The 17,310-nt window shown below is 51.5% G+C and overlaps 1 protein-coding gene across 3 annotated transcripts in view; it reads right to left on the bottom strand.

Annotated features, from left to right (window-relative positions):
• tbxas1 (thromboxane A synthase 1 (platelet)) overlaps nt 1-17,310 on the bottom strand; it is a 321,143-nt gene that overhangs the window by 130,056 nt on the left and 173,777 nt on the right. The gene's annotated exons all lie outside the window — the stretch shown is intronic.

Raw genomic sequence — 17,310 nt, 5'->3', positions numbered from 1 at the left:
CACTCATTAGCGAGTGTGCGGCCAGAGGGTACAGTCGCAGAATAAGGGGGTGCTCATTTAAGACGATTTGAGGAAGAATGCCTTCTGTCAGACTGGTGAACCTTTGGAATTCTTTATCCCAAGAAGCTGTGGGGGGTGAGTCCTTGGACATTTTCAAGGTTGAAATCAACAGGTTTATAATCAGTAGAGGATAAGGCAGGAAAGTAGAGGTAGTGAGTGTTAGATGAACACTTATTAAATGGTGGAGCAGGTTCAAAGGGCTGAATGATCTACTCTTCCTATTTCTTATGGTCTTTCGAGTTGATGTAAAAGATCCCATAGCAATATTTCAAGAGCACGGAGTTCTCTTGGTGTACTGACTAATATTTATCCCTCACGCAACATCACAAAAAATAGATTATGTCGTTGTTAAACCACAGCTATGTGTGGTACCTCTTCGTGCACAACTCTATCACATTTCCTACATTTTAGGGCAGCACGGTAGCATAAGTGGATAGCACTGTGGCCTCATAGCGCCAGGGTCCCAGGTTCGATTCTCCGCTAGGTGACTGTCTGTGCGGAGTTGGCATGGTCTCCCCGTGTCTGTGTGGGTTTGCTCCGAGCGCTCCGGTTTCCTGCCACGGTCCAAAGACGTGCAGATTAGGTGGATTGGCCCAAAAAGTGACCAAAAGGTTAGGAGGGGTTATTGGGTTACGGGGATAAGGTGGAAGTGAGGGCTTAAGTGGGTCGGTGCAGACTCGATGGGCCGAATGGCCTCCTTCTGCACTGTATGTTCGATATTCTATGTTCTATGTATTACAGCCGTGAATACACTTTAAAATTACCTTATTTAGGTCATCTTGAGGTCATGAAAGGCTTTATATAAATCTAAGTTCTTTGTTCTTTAAATGTTGTGAGCCCTACTGAAAGATTGTATTGAGCCCTTATCTAAAGAACAAGCTTCACTTCCTCAGTGCTGAACTGTAAACATCGTCTTCAATCCTTACTGAATTTGATAATAGTTATAACCATTCTTGTATCATAAAGTACATAAAGAGTAACATCAGATGCAACTGGTAATTGGGCGTAGGGATCACAACCACAAGTAACCAGTGCCCATTCACAGCGCTGCTGAGTAAACTTTGTGCTGCTTGTTCATTTAGATAGTGGTGTGCAGCTCAGCACTAAACACATTGTTGAAAGACTGCCTTAGTTGTTGGCAGGTGTACCATGCGAGGCAAAAACAGCCTGCACCTCTTAAAGGGAGGTGGGTGCCTTCTGTCTAGAGCAGAGAAGGGGAAAGTGGGACTGGAAGTTGGTGGTGCTGCAACACGCCCTCTGATACCCATTCTTGGCGGAATCCTGTGCCAGATGGCAAATTAAACATCAGCAGGAAGTGTGACTGACCCTTCACCAGCTGAAGGCGGAGACTAAGGCAACAGCAGTAACATCGTCTGACGCAGTCACAAGTGCTGATGCCATCACCGAATACAATTCAGACATCCCCTCCACACCTGTCTCAAATTTTCCCCTTCAAGGCTCCCGGCCAACAATGCAGCCCTGCCATTAGGAGAGGATTAACAGGTTAGCAAGGCAGATCCATTGAAGGCCTTAGTAAAGAGACACCTGTCGACATGGCAGAAGAAGGATCCCAGGTTCAGTGTTGATTCCCTGAATGTTCTCCAGCCTAATAAGGCTAGACGGAGGATCCCATTTCCTGGGGAAAGAGGGTGGAGGTTTCCATGCCTAACCAAGCCAGACCATGCTCATGCAGCCGTGGGTTCAGCTGGAGAACATGGCTGCAGTCACACAAACCCATCAACTACCTTTCCCCCTCTGCAAGGTGAGTACCACACACATTGGTTCCCTTAAGGGTCAGCAACCGAATAAGTGTGAGGGTGTGGTTGCTGGAGAAGGAGAGACCACCATGTCAGTGCCAATCGGGGGCGGCTGCAGCATTTGCCATGAAAGGAATAGGTGCCACTCTGTCAAGAGGCGCAAGCTTGGCAGTAGCAACCCTCACAAGGTGGCTTCAGAGTACTCAATGTAACCCCAAAGGCAGCAGCTTGTGTGTCAGCCCTGTGACTGTTGTGTCTGTTCTTATGGGGCGACTTACATTCTTTTTCCACGGGGCAACTTACATTCTTCTTCCATGTTCCCAAAGGGGAAGAGGGCTCCCACTCCCATTCACCAGGTTCACAGGCAATTGACCCCAAGTTGGTCATGCGTTCTGTGAAACCCGCAACCTTAAAGGGGCCACGTTACCACATACTTGCTTCTCAAAGAAAATGTGGGCTGCGAGTGAGTAAGAGGATATTTTTATTGAGGCTGTAGGCATTTATAGAATCGCTACACTGGAGGAGGCCATTTGGCCCATTTAGTCTGCACTGACCCTCTGAAAGAACACCCTACCTGGGCCCACCCACCCTATCCCCATAACTCAGTAACCTCACCTAAACTTTTGGACACTAAGGGCGAAATTCTCCGACCCCCAGCAGGGTCGGAGAATTGCCTGGGGGCGCCTAAAATCCCACCCCCGCCGTGGCAGAGATTCTCCGCCACCCGGTAAATGGCGGCGGCGGAATCTCGCCACTCCGATCGGAGAGGCCCCTGCGGTGATTCTCCGGCCCGGATGGGCCGAAGTCCCGCCGCTGGGAGGCCTCTCCTGCCGCCGAGGTTTAAACCACCTCTGGAACGGCGGGATCAGCGGCGCGAGCAGGCCCCCGGGGTCCTGGGCGGGTCGATCGAACCCCGGGGGGTGCCCCCACGGTGGCATGGCCCACGATCGGGGCCCCCGCTCAGATTCCCGGCCAGTGCCCTGGGTGCACTATTCTCCACTGCGACCGCCATGGCGGAAGCGGAAGAGAACCCCACATCGCGCATGTGCCGGCAGTGACGTCAGCGGCCAGCTGCCGCCGACGTCACTGCCGGCGCATGCGCGGACCGGCGAAAGCCTTTCGGCCAGCCCCGCTGCCGGGGGCGCCGGTTTTTTGCGCCAGTCTTCTGGTGCCAACCGCTCCGGCGCGGGGCTGGCCCCCAAAGGTGGGGAGAGTTCCCCACCTTTGGGGAGGCGCGACCCCGGTGTGGTTGGCGCCACTCCCCTAACTCCGGGACCCTCCGTCACGCCGGGTAGGGGAGAATGCCGCCCTAAGGGGCAATTTAGCACGGCCAATCCACCTAACCTGCACATACTTGGTCCGCGGGAGGAAACCGGAGAACCCGGAGGAACCCCATGCAGACACAGGGAGAACGGACAAACTTCACACAGACAGTCATCCAAGTTCAGAATTTAACCCAGGTCCCTGGCGCCGTGAGGCAATGAGGTCCTTGAAGGTTGTTCTTCGGACAACCCCGACCTTGGCACTTTCCTGAAACAATAAAAAAAAGGCAGGAGTTTATTCTGCTTGGCTCTGGTCCAACATGCGAACTGCCATTAAGGTATCTATCTGCAGTTGTGGCACACTGATCTGAAAGCAAAGGAATACTTTCAGAGCAAATTACGCCGTATGGTTGGTTTGGAGCTGTTGCCAACATAGTGTTCCCATGTAATAAACACCTTTTTTTATAAAATCGGATTATCTTGAATACTTGCAAGAAGCTGGGATAATTTCTTTCTCAGACTTACAGCATTTTTCCAATTACAGTCTGGGAATGACAGGCTGTAAATGAATAACTGACCAACTAGTTACACATGGTTGCCAGGAAACTGCTGGCTGCCTGATTGCTGAAGCACTGACATAAGAACAGTCAGCTTGAATAACATGACCAGCCTCCCTATATTTTCCTTCCGATATGTTTTTAAATATGAACGCAATCTTTATAAAACTGCTGATCTCCTCTGACATGGGAGTGAGGAATGGTGCTTCTCACAATAGCTCCTGTGTCCTTCATCACTTCAATAGGTGACAAGCTTTAAACTGATCTTGACAAGGAATTTCTCCCCTCCCCCACTTTATGAGAAAAGATGATAGCTTCATTGTCCTATTGCTGTTGCCAAGCCATATAAATGAAATCGGTAACCTTCACTGCAGTTTTGTGGGAAAGAACAAAGATGTTTATCAATTGACAGTTTAAAAAAGGAATTACTCTTGGCTCGGTGGAAATTCGGCAAGGCGAGTTCAGTGAATAATAAAGTAACTGCAGTCTCACTGTGGAAAGCTATGTGGGAAGACAGCGATGTTGGCTGAACAGTGAGTGAAATACACTGTAAGTGACATGGTTAGTATATTATGTGACTTCCAATTATACTTAATATTAAAAACATGCATGAGTTTGAGAGAATCCAGGCAACTCATCTGGATCTCGCTTTCGCCGGGCAAGATCCAGGCACACATATTTAAATGAGCCATTAAGCTCATTTAAATATACGTTTCCGTAATTCACCCAGGGCGCAGGATTCACTAGCAACCCCGGTGAGGCCTCAGCCAGGCGCCGTTTGGTACTGCTCGACAAAGTCTTGAGCCAGTCGCGATGGCACCTTGGGGAGGGTTTGCTGGGGAGTTGAGGCCCCTGGGTGGTCAGGGACTAGGCAGGTGGCACCCTGGCACTCCCCCCTAGCACTGCGACACCTTGGCATTGCTATCTGGCACTGCAAGTCTGGCAGTGCCAAAATGCCAGGGTGCCCGTGCCAGGGCCTGGTGGGACATGCAAATAAGAGGTGATGTGAGAGGGGGCAATAGGACCCTGTAAGAGTATGTTGGGGGAACTGGAAGGGGAGGGGGTCATGAGGCCACGATAGGGGCAGAGGGGTGTCTAAAGATCGGGGCTGCCTTTAAAAATTGTGACCCAATCCACGAGTGGCGTTCCTACACTGGTGAGCTGAGCATGCCAGGAACAGCAGGAGGGCATGTCAGGAACAACAGCAGGCATACATGCCCCTAGCTAGGCTGTTCCAGTATAGCTACAATACTGGTAACTACCCAGCAATGTGTCAAATTGCCTAGGTATAGCCTGTACACAAAAAGCAGGACAAATCCAACACAGCTAATTACCACCGCATCAGTCTACTCTTGGTCACCAACAAAATGATGGAAGGGATGATCAAGATTGCATTCAAACAACATTGTGCACCATAACCTGCTCACTGATGCTCAGTCTGGGTTGTGCCAGGGCTAATCAGCTCTTGGCTTTGATCCAAACATGGACAAAAGAACTGAATTCCAGAGTTGACGTGAAATGATTTCCCTTGACATCAAGGCCATACTTGACCAAGTGTGGCATCAAGGAGCCCGAGCAAAACTGGAGTGAATGGGAATTTGGGGAAAATTCTCCACTGGCTCTATCAGCATTACTTTCCAAACCGTGTCCACTACCACTGCGAAGGACAAGGGCAGCTTGGAAACACCACCCTGACGCCGGTGCGCAATTCACCGAGGTGCGGAGAATCGCTGCCATTTCCACCGGTGCGTTTGGCACAGCGCCGACCGTGGGCCGCTGGAATCGGTGGGCTGCCGATTCTCCGGCCCAGATGGGCCGGCCACTCCGGTACGACAGAGTCCTGCCGGCACCGTTCACCCCTGGTCACTGCCGGCGGGAACTTTGCGGGAACGGTCGGGGGCGGCCTGTGGGGAGGGGCGGGGGGGGGGGCTCCTTCACCGGGGGGGGGGCCTCCGATGGTGTCTGGCCCGCAATCGGGGCCCACTAATCGATGGACCGGCATCTCCCCCCCCCCCCCCCAGGCCTACTCCCTGGTGCGGCTGGCCCCTGAACACCGACCCCATGTTGGTCGGGGCTGGCGCGCAAAAGAAGTGCCCCGCGCATGCGCAGGTTGGCGCGGCCCAACTGTGCATGCGCGGGTTGGTGCAGCGCCCATTTGGCGCCGCATAAGGAGGCTGGCGTGAACCGCTCCAGCGCTGCAGAATAGTACGTGACAAGGCCCGGTTCGCGCCGTCGTGAATCTCTTGGGCCCAATATTGGAGTATCGCCCCCCACGTGTCTCACTCAATGTCTCACTGGCCTCCATCCCCCACTCTCAGACGCCTGCCAGCAGGGCCAAGGAGAGGGGTGTACATGGCACTAATCACCAGGGCATGTGCCTTTGGGGGCCCAGGCTCGGACTTCACTGCACCCCTTATCTCACATGGCTTCCTGCTTGCCTCAATGTGTTTGCAGACAAGAATACGGTGAGCACTCCGCTCTGGGACAATGTTCTGTAGTACAAGCGGTTATTGAAACAAGGGCACGAGTCAACATGGCCATTTGATTTGTAGCCCAGATGCATTGTAGCTAAAGTAGTCCACCCTGTCGCGCTCCTGCCCTGCCATGCAGGTGCTGGCCCACTAAAGGATGACAGCAGTGAAGATGACAGAGTTGGCCAGGAAGGCTAGGAGTGGTGGAGGTTGTAGCAATTGCAAGACCCCACGGTAGCTGGAGTGTTAGACAGGACCAAGAGGAAGCCACATTTACAGCCGTTCCAAATGCCTTATTAGCGAGAAAATCTCCAGATCCCCAGGGGTGTGTAAGTACTGGTTATGAAAGAATGCAGGAGGACATAGACTGTGTAGTTTGCAGTACCCTTAAATAGAAAGGATATAAATGTAATAGAAAAGAGGCCTTGTAGGTTCACCAAGATACTATGAAGGATGAGGAGGCAGAGTTAGGAAGAGAAACCTGATAAGTTTGGGCTTTTCCACTAAAGCTGTAAACAGTGAGTCCAGGTGAGTGAGTGAGTGAGTGAGTGAGTCCAGGTGAGTGAGTAAGTCCAGGTGAGTGAGTGAGTGAGTGAGTGAGTCCAGGTGAGTGAGTGAGTGAGTGAGTCCAGGTGAGTGAGTGAGTGGGTCCAGGTGAGTGAGTGAGTCCAGGTGAGTGAGCGAGTGAGTCCAGGTGAGTGAGCGAGTGAGTCCAGGTGAGTGAGTGAGTGATTCCAGGTGAGTGAGTGAGTGAATGAGTCCAGGTGAGTGAGCGAGTGAGTCCAGGTGAGTGAGCGAGTGAGTCCAGGTGAGTGAGCGAGTGAGTCCAGGTGAGTGAGTGAGTGATTCCAGGTGAGTGAGTGAGTGAATGAGTCCAGGTGAGTGAGTGAATGAGTCCAGGTGAGTGAGTGAGTAAATGAGTCCAGGTGAGTGAGTGAGTAAATGAGTCCAGGTGAGTGAGTGAGTAAAGGAGTCCAGGTGAGTGAGTGTGTGAGTGAGTGAATGAGTCCAGGTGAGTTAGTGAGTCCAGGTGAATGAGTGGGTGAATGAGTCCAGCTGAGTGAATGAGTCCAGGTGAGTGATTGAAAGTCCATGTGAGTGAGTGAGGCCAGTTGAGTGAGTGAGTGATTCCAGGTGAGTGAGTGAGTGATTCCATGTGAGTGAGTGAATAATTCCAGGTGAGTGAGTGAGTCCAGGTGAGTGAGTGAATGAGTCCAGGTGAGTGAGTGAGTGAATGAGTCCAGGTGAGTGAGTGAGTGAATGAGTCCAGCTGAGTGTGAGTGAATAAGTCCAGGTGAGTGAGTCCAGGTGAGTGTGAGAGTCCAGGTGAGTGAGTGATTCCAGGTAAGTGAGTGAGTGAGTCCAGGTGAGTGTGAGTGTGTCCAGGTGAGTGAGTGAGTGAGTCCAGGTAAGTGAGTGAGTGAGTCCAGGTGAGTGAGCAAGTGAGTCCAGGTGAGTGAGCGAGTGAGTCCAGGTGAGTGAGCGAATGAGTCCAGGTGAGTGAGTGAGTGATTCCAGGTGAGTGAGTGAGTGAATGAGTCCAGGTGAGTGAGTGAATGAGTCCAGGTGAGTGAGTGAATGAGTCCAGGTGAGTGAGTGAATGAGTCCAGGTGAGTGAGTGAGTGAGTCCAGGTGAATGAGTGAGTCCAGGTGAGTGAGCGAATGAGTCCAGGTGAGTGAGTGAGTGATTCCAGGTGAGTGAGTGAGTGAATGAGTCCAGGTGAGTGAGTGAATGAGTCCAGGTGAGTGAGTGAATGAGTCCAGGTGAGTGAGTGAATGAGTCCAGGTGAGTGAGTGAGTGAGTCCAGGTGAATGAGTGAGTCCAGGTGAGTGAGTCCAGGTGAGTGAGTGAGTGATTCCAGGTGAGTGAGTGAGTGACAGTGTGAGAGTGATAGTGAGACCAGGTGAGTGAGTCCAGGTGAGTAAGTGAGTGAATGAGTCCAGGTGAGTGAGTGAATGAGTCCAGGTGAGTGAGTGAGTGATTCCAGGTGAGTGAGTGAGTGAATGAGTCCAGGTGAGTGAGTGAATGAGTCCAGGTGAGTGAGTGAATGAGTCCAGGTGAGTGAGTGAGTGAGTCCAGGTGAATGAGTGAGTCCAGGTGAGTGAGTCCAGGTGAGTGAGTGAGTGAGTGAGTCCAGGTGAGTGAGTGAGTGATTCCAGGTGAGTGAGTGAGTGACAGTGTGAGAGTGATAGTGAGACCAGGTGAGTGAGTCCAGGTGAGTAAGTGAGTGAATGAGTCCAGGTGAGTGAGTTAGTGAATGAGTCCAGGTGAGTGAGTGAGTGATTCCAGGTGAGTGAGTGAGTCCAGGTGAGTGAGTGAGTGAATGAGTCCAGGTGAGTGAGTGAGTCCAGGTGAGTGAGTGAGTGAATGAGTCCAGGTGAGTGAGTGTCCAGGTGAATGAGTGGGTGAATGAGTGGGTGAATGAGTCCAGCTGAGTGAATGAGTCCAGGTGAGTGATTGAAAGTCCAGGTGAGTGAGTGAGGCCAGTTGAGTGAGTGAGTGATTCCAGGTGAGTGAGTGAATGAGTCCAGGTGAGTGAGTGAATGAGTCCAGGTGAGTGAGTGAGTGATTCCAGGTGAGTGAGTGAGTGACAGTGTGAGAGTGATAGTGAGACCGTGAGCGAGTCCAGGTGAGTGAGGGAGTGAGCCCAGGTGAGTGAGTGAGTGAGTCCAGGTGAGTGAGGGAGTGAGTCCAGGTGAGGGAGTGAGTCTAGGTGAGTGAGTAAGTGAGTGAGTGAGTCCAGGTGAGTGAGTAAGTGAGTGAGTCCAGGTGAGTGAGTGAATGAGTCCAGGTGAGTGAGTTAGTGAATGAGTCCAGGTGAGTGAGTGAGTGATTCCAGGTGAGTGAGTGAGTCCAGGTGAGTGTGAGTGTGTCCAGGTGAGTGAGTGAGTCCAGGTGAGTGAGTGAGTCCAGGTGAGTGAGTGAGTGAATGAGTCCAGGTGAGTGAGTGAGTGACTGAGTCCAGGTGAGTGAGTGAGTGAGTCCAGGTGAGTGAGTGAGTCCAGGTGAGTGAGTGAGGGTGAGTGGGTGAGTGAGTCCAGGTGAGTGAGTGAGTCCAGGTGAGTGAGTGAGCGAGTCCAGGTGAGTGAGTGAGCGAGTGACAGTGTGAGTGAGACAGTGAGTGAGACAGAGAGTGAGAGAGACAATGAGTGAGTGAATGAGTGTGTGTGAGAGAGTGAGAGTTTGTGAGAGTGTGTGTGTGGATGTGAGTGAATGTGTGCGCAAATGTGACAGTGTGTGTGAGAGAGTGTGTGTGTGTGTGAGAGATTGTGTGTGACAAAGTGTGTGTCCCAATTTCTCTGGTGACCAGGTCTTGTGGCCTCGTCATCTCTCTCTAGCTCTGCTTAAGTGGAAAGGCAAAAACAGTTTTCTTATTTAGCTCTGCTGCTTGGCACCTTTTAAAATCATTTTTATTAACTACTCATTTTTAAATGATCAATTTATTGCTTTGACATTTGTATTTCTGTTTTCTTCATCCCTTAACTTTTTTTTAAATTTCACATTTGGTCTTGTGCCAGGACTCAAGCAGCTGCTGCTGGGTTTTTTGCTGGAGGGGAATGAGAAGCTCACAGGACGTTTGACTGCTTTTTGGAGGACTGGAAAAAAGGCTTATTTTTGCCCCAACAGAAACAGGAAGTGTTGGAAACGCTCAGCAGATCTGGTGGGAATCCACGCAGAGAGAATCAGAGGTCAGCTGCCGTTCCTCAGAACTAATAATGCAGATCGTGGACCTGAAGCATTGACTCAGTTTCTCTCTCCGTCGATGCTGCCAGGCCTGCTGAGTATTTGCAGCATTTTCTGTTCAGATTCCAGCATCTGCAGTACTTTGCTCTTCTATTAAGTGCCCCATGCCGGGAATTTGTAAGTGTGGTTAGTTTCAATTTAAAATGAGAAAGTATTTATCACTAAATGCAATGTGTAAATTTTCTGTGAACAAAGTCCACTTGTGCAGATATAAATAGCACATTATTGCAGGTGAATTGGTTGGTGCCAATTTACTGGAAGGTTTTTGACATTTTTAAACCTGAAAGTGAGCCATGCCCAAATAAAATATGTTACTGTAAACTCAAGATATGCTCATTTATGCACAGGATTGTTGGCACTGCTTGGGGTTCAAGTCTTTTGGATCTGGATGTCCGGATTTGCATTAGACCAGGCTCAAAGAAGCTTACAATGAATGACCAAGTTGTGCGGAATTGTCTGACAAACCCATACTGAAACTTGAGCTTTCGGTGGATTTTATAGAGGCATAGAGTACAAAAGTCAAGAAGCTTTGCTAAACCTGTATAAAATAGTTAGACCCCACTGTTAACATGGTTCACAATTCTGAGCACCAACAGATGTGAGGGGGAAGTGCTAAAGGAGATGTGAGGTGGGATAAGGAGCCAGAATCAGGAGCACTAGAGCCCACAATTTCCTTGCCAGTATGGCCCTGTAAGACCTCCAAACACTTATCAATTTCTGATCCACTGATGAATGTCTCCTCAAGCCTCGAATGCAGTACCAGTAGTGGCCACCATTGCTGGTGGCGCTGCTGGTACTGGAGAGCTGCCTTCTTCTGATTTGCAAGGCAGCATTTCCTGCCCTTTGGCGGCAGAAATCCCACCTCCGGTCCAATTAGGCATTAGGTGCTTGTGGGGCAATCGTCTTCTGCTGGGCGGGATCCCCCTGACTTTTGAACCAGATTTGGGGGTGGGGGAGAGGAAACAAGAGATAATCTAGTCCGTTATCTCTGAACGTAAAAACAACCTAATAATAATTCATTTTAATACAGTATATTGTAAAATAGCAAACACTTTCTGAAAGAACTTGTATTACTTTAGTTTAGAGGCAAGTTCTTAAGTTTGTTTATGTATGCTGAACCTTGTCAGTAAATTTGATTTAAAAAGACAATAGTTTGGCTGTGAGTTTTACATTTTTCATAGAATTAGTATATAAAAGTTAACACACTATAAGAAGGAAAGGGAGTTTCCCCATGCTGTACAGATTTATTTATGTGAGGGGAACAAATATACAGAAATAAAAGCAAATTACTGGGGATGCTGAAATCTGAAAAAAACAGAGAAAATACTGGACAATCGCAGCAGGTCAGACAGCATCAGCTTTGACAAAGTGTCATCCAGGCTCAAAACATTAGCTCCCTTCTCTCTCTCTAAAAATGCTGAAATAATGATTTCACTATTATTTTTACAAATTGCATCACAAGTACTCTCAAATTTCTGATAAATACGTTCAACGGAAAAGTTAATGCTTCCCGCACTTAGATACCCCAGCGATTTCCCCTTGCAATAACGTAACTTCCAGTTCAATGTGAACAATGCAACTGGAAGTCAGCTAATAATCTAAAATCCGCAATATAATTTGGGTATGGGTGGTTCTTTACTCTTGGAATTAAGTGCAGGAATAATTTGGAATGTTGGGAGATTTTCCACACACTTATTCTTACAAGGAAATATTGAAAATTGGAAAATTGGATAACTCACCTTTACTATTGCCTATGAGTTATGAGCAGTAACTTGTCACACCATGAGATTAGCTGGCTATTCAACCCATTGCAGTTTGTGATACCCTACTGATACCTTCCAGAGGACCAACAGTGACTGAATTTCAAAAGCAGAGGTTTGCCGTTATTCTATGGGGTACAACTAAATGTGTGTGTGTGTGAGATCTGTGGGTTACTTTGCCTTGAAACAATTTTGACAAAACTTGAATGTGATCTAATACCATTGCTTTTCAACTGTATCTTGAGCTTGTTTGGGAAGGCGATATAGTGCCACAGCAGGAAGTAACAATCCCTCTCCAAAATGAAAGAGCTTTCATAGGAGCCTTTACTCTGCAAATTAACTGTGCTACGCAAGAGTGCTTGTTGACCATAAGATGTGGGGGCAGAAGTAGGCCAGTTTGCCCATCAAGTCTCCTCTCGCACTGTTTTCAATCTTCGACTGCCTCTTCTCTTGCATTGCTTTATACCTCCTGACTGCCTCTTCTCTTGCATTACTATCAATCTCCCGACCATCTCTCCATAGATTCCATAACCATTCTCCAGTGCAGTACCGACCGTCCAAACGAGCACTACACCTAGACCCATATAAATTCCAAAATCGTTACATCTAGTTTCCGGAAAAATGCCCTTGGAATGAAGATGGGGAGGATCTGGAATACAAACAGGAACCTTGGCAGAACATTAATTTTTGCTGCCTGAACCCTTCCCACTGTTAAGTGTAACGTACCCCATCTCCTAATGTCCTCCCTAATCTCCTCCACCAACTTTGTCAGGTTCCATTTGTGCATCGTCGCCCGCTCCCCCGTCACCTGAACCCCCAAATACCTAAACCTGTCCCTGGTTATCCTAAATAGCAACACCCCAAGATTGGCTCCCCGACCTGCCACATTCACCGCAAACACCTTGATGGAACCATCAATTCTACGGACACGTGCTTGTAGGATTAGAATAGCGGTTTTAATATACTTACAACAGAGCCAGCCTGTTCGCCGTTGAACTATCGATGAACTGGCCGGCTGGCTCTGTGGCATGGATCTTTATACAGCAGCTCCAGGGGGAGGAGTTCTGGGCGGAGCCAAGGGGGGAGCCCAGTACAAACTCTTGACTACTCCCAGAGCTACTCCCCCTGGTGGTCAGGTAGTGCAACTGCACTTACAATATCGGTGCGTATATACAATGGGAACAGAGTGACATTGGTAACATAATACCGTGTGAATCTCATTCACCATATTCACCCTCCTGTGAAAAAAATCAAGTCCGGCAGGGGTGGTGGCTCACAGAGTTAGTCTGTCCGGTGGACGAATTGTTCGTTGCGATCTGCGGAGCACCGGGGTTGCAGCCTCTTGCGGTGGTTGGGTGGGTGTTGAGAGCTGGTGTACGATGGCAGACTCCGGGGCGGGTCTCGTCCAAACTTCATACACCTCTGGCTCGACCGGAGACTGGGGGCGCTGGGGGCAGGCTGGTGCTGGCGCGTGGAACAGGTGGGGTGAGCCTGCGGGATCGGGGGCGCGAGGGGGCGGCAGCATAGGGAACGGGGTAAGGGGCTCCTCAATGGAGGTAGGGGGAGCTGGATCCAGCGGGTGCCAGGTCCCGGAGGGATACTGTGTCCTGGCGACCGTCCGGGAACTCCACAAATGTGTACTGGGGGTTGGAATGGAGGAGGCGCACCTTTTCAACAAGGGGGTCGGTTTTGTGCACCCTGACGTGCTTCCTCAGGAGAACCGGGCCTGGTGTCCTCAGCCACGCCAGAAGTGAGACCCCCGTGGTAGTGCCCCTAGAAAAAATGAAGAGCCGCTCGTGAGGGGTTTGATTGGTCGTTGCACAGAGGAGGGATCTAATTGCGTGGAGCGCGTCTGGGAGGACTTCTTGCCATTGGGAGACTTGGAGTTTTCTAGTCAGTAGGACGGTCTTCCAGACCGTCGCTCTCCCTCTCCACCTGCCCGTTCCCCCTGGGGTTGTAGCTGGTAGTCCTGCTCGAGGCGATGCCCTTGAACGAGCAGGTACTGACGCAGCTTGTCGCTCATAAAGGACGAACCCCGGTCGCTGTGCACGTAGCTGGGAAAACCAAACAGGGTGAAGACACTATGCAGGGCCCTAATGACTGTGTGGGATGCAGATGGGGCCCGTGGATCGCACGTGGTGAGCGGCGAGGACGATGGCGTCCAAGATGATGGCCCCCATGAGTCGCACGTGGCCGGCCGTATGGTGGGGGTTTGATAAGATGGCGGCCCCCATGGATCGCACGTGACGGGAGGGGGCGGAGTCGGGGCGTAGGCCGCAATGTTTCGGGCCCCGCGGGCCCGCTGGTGCTGGGAGCGATTTGTTCTCTCTACTGGGGAGTTAGAAACTGGGGCCCTTTTCGCGAGGCACACTCTGGCATAGTGGCCTTTCTTCCCGCAGCTGCTGCAGGTCGCGGATCGGGCTGGGCAGTGCTGCCGCGGGTGCTGGCTTTGTCCACAGAAATGGCAGGCTGGGGCAGCTGAGTAGCTGGCTGGGGCAGCAGAGTGACTGGCTGGGGCCGCAGAGTAACTGGCTTTGGCAACGCGGTAGCTGGGGGGCCGTGCGGCACAGGCCTGGGGGAGTTGTCGGTCGGGGGCCCACGATGAGGTCGCAGGGTCCGCGGGAAACGAGGTGAGGCTGCGGAAGGAGACTTCCATAGTGGTAGCAGCCTCCACAGTAGTATCGAAGTCCTGGGCCCCCTTTTCTAGCAGTCTTTGGCGCACATAGTTCGATCTAAGGCCCGCTACGAAAACGTCCCGCACAGCAAGCTCCCTATGTTCAGCCGCGGTAATGGCCTGATAATTACAGTCATTAGAGAGATTGTTCAGTTCACATACAAATTCGGCTAGCGTTTCTGTAGGCCGCTGACGGCGAGTCGTAAACACGTGGCGTGCATAAACCTCGTTAATGGGCCTAACGTACATTTTGTCCAATATCGCCAGCGCTGCGGTGTAAGAACCGGCTGGATTTAGCTGTGTGGAGATTCTGTGGCTTACCCTCGCGCGCAGTAGGCTGAGCTTTTGTTCCTCCGTTGTTTCAGCGGTGCTGGCTTCTGCCAGGTAGGCCTTAAAACATCTCAGCCAGTGGGAGAAAATTTCTTTAGCCTCTGCATCCTGCGGGTCGAGTTCTAGGCGTCCGGGCTTGAGGGCTGCATCCATGATTTACTTCGACTGTTTCGTAAGTATATTAAATTGATGGAACCATCAATTCTACGGACACATGCTTGTAGGATTAGAATAGCGGTTTTAATATACTTACAGCAGAGCCAGCCTGTTCGCCGTTGAACTTTCGATGAACTGGCCGGCTGGCTCTGTGGCACGGATCTTTATACAGCAGCTCCAGGGGGAGGAGTTCTGGACGGAGCCAAGGGGGGAGCCCAGTACAAACTCTCGAGTACTCCCAGAGCTACTCCCCCTGGTGGTCAGGTAGTGCAACTGCACTTACAATATCGGTGCGTATATGCAATGGGAACAGAGTGACATTGGTAACTTATAATACCGTGTGAATCTCATTCACCACACACCTCACTCTTTCTGACATTTCTGACAAGGCCCCTTCTCTAATATGTCCATAATTCTCCCCATACCCTCCAATGGGTCCGATACCAATGGCAGCAGGTCGTCCGCGTACAGCGACACGGGTGTTCTCTACTCCCCCTCACAATCCCCTGCCACTCTACTGACCCCCAAAGGGCCATCACCAAGGGCTCTATAGCCAGCATGAACAGCAGGAGAGAAGCGGGCACCCCTGCATTGTTCCCCTATGTACCCCGAAGCTCCGTAAACTCATCTTGTTTGTCCATGTACCCGCAACCGGGGCCACATATAGCAGATGTACCAACGCCACAAACCTCGGCCCAAACTTTACCAAACCCTCAAACAGGTACCGCCACTCCATCCGATCAAAAGCTTTCTCCGTGTCCATAGAGACCAATACCTCCGGTACCCGACCCTTCGACGGGGTCATGGTCACATTTAATAACCGCCTAATGCTACTGGAAAGTTGCCTGCCCTTCATGAAACCCATTTGGTCTTCTATGCCCACCCCTGGAACGCATCTGTCCATCCTCCCTGCTACTAACTTCGGCAACACTTTCACATCTGTGTTCAACAGTAATATAGGCCTGTGGACTTCCGGTTGCGGTGATGCGGAGCTAAGCCGCACGTTCGGTAGCTCCCGCTATTTTTGGACTTTCGGCTCTTTTAAGGGCCCGCAGCGGCGCTGGTTCGACTTTTCCCCGGGTGGGAACGCGGCCACTGTGCTCAGCTGCCGGTGGATGGGCTGGACCAGGAGCGGAGCGGTCACAAAATCGACTTTGAAGCAGAGAAAGGTTCGAGGCAAGGAAAACAAGATGGCGGCGGGCGGGGAACCGGCAGCGTGGCAGCAGTGGGTGCGGGAGCAGCTTCAGCGCTCCTTCAGGGAGCTGAAGGCTGAGATCCTGGAACCGTTTAAGGCCTCGCTGGACAAGATCATGGCGACTCACGGCTCAGGCTGCAGAGATCCGGCAGCTACAGCTAAAGACCTCGGAGGACGAGGTCCTGGGCCTGGCAGTGAAGGTGGAGTCGCACAAGGCGCTTCACAAGAAATGGCGGGCAAGGATGGAGGAGTTGGAGAACCGCCCCCGTCGGATTTTGGGCCTCCAAGGGGCTGGAAGGTTCGGATTTGGGGGCCTACGTGGTTGTGATGTTGAACTCGTTAATGGGCACGGGGTCGTTCCAAGGACCCTTGGAGCTGGAGGGGGCCCATCGAGTGCTGTTGAGGAAGCCCAGGCCGAACGAGCCGCCTAGGGCGGTGCTGGTCCGTTTTCACCGCTTCGTTGACCGAGAGTGCGTGCTGAGATGGGCGAAGGAGGAAAGGAGCTGCAGGTGGGAGAATGCGGACATTAGGATCTATCAGGACTGGAGAGCGGAGGTGGCGAAGAGAAGGGCTGGCTTCAATCGGGCAAAGGGAGCGCTTCACAGGAAGGGGGTGAAGTTTGGCCTGTTACAGCTTGCTCGCCTTTGGGTCACTTACAAAGACCGCCAGCTCTACTTTGACTCTCCGGATGAGGCCTGGGCTTTTGTCCAGGCAGAGAAATTGGACTTGAACTGATGACTGAGGGGCTGGGGAATGATGTACATTGTCCGGAGGCTTTGTCCTCCTTGGTATCCTTTCGTTTTTAATGGCTATGTTTGATGTTGCTTTTTTGTTGCTCTGCTTCTTTGTTTTTTGGGGCTGTTATTTATTTACTGTGGTGCTTTTTAGTTTTTTCCACTGGTGGAGGGTTGGGGAGCTGTTCGCGGTCCCGCTGGGTTCATGTGCCTGTCTTTTTCCCGCGTGTTGGGCTGGGGGGGCGGGGTTCGGGATGGAAGCGCGTGCTTTCTTCCCGCGCTGGAGGAGTTGGGGCCGGGGCCGGCACTAGGAGGGGAGATTGGTGGTTGTGTTGCATCGGGGGGGGTCGTCGGTATGGCGGGGGTAGCCGGGGTCAGCAGGAGTCGGCTGACTTACGGAAGTACAAAGATAGGGGTTAGGCAGCTCGTGGGGGAGGGGTACCGGGTTGCTGCTGCAGGGGCCGTAGGGAAACGGTTGGTGAAGGGGGGGCTGGTGGGGGTCTGCCACCGTGGGGAACGGGCCTGGGGGGTTCCCTGGGCACGTGGTGAGCCGTGGGAGAGCTATGGCTGATCGGCGCAGAGGGAGGGGGAAGACCCCCCAGATTCGGC

Source organism: Scyliorhinus canicula, chromosome 20, assembly GCF_902713615.1.
Source record: "Scyliorhinus canicula chromosome 20, sScyCan1.1, whole genome shotgun sequence".
NCBI lineage: Eukaryota > Metazoa > Chordata > Chondrichthyes > Carcharhiniformes > Scyliorhinidae > Scyliorhinus > Scyliorhinus canicula.
The sequence above is the reverse complement of the archived record's forward strand: the minus strand, read 5'-3'. Positions and strand labels throughout refer to the sequence as shown.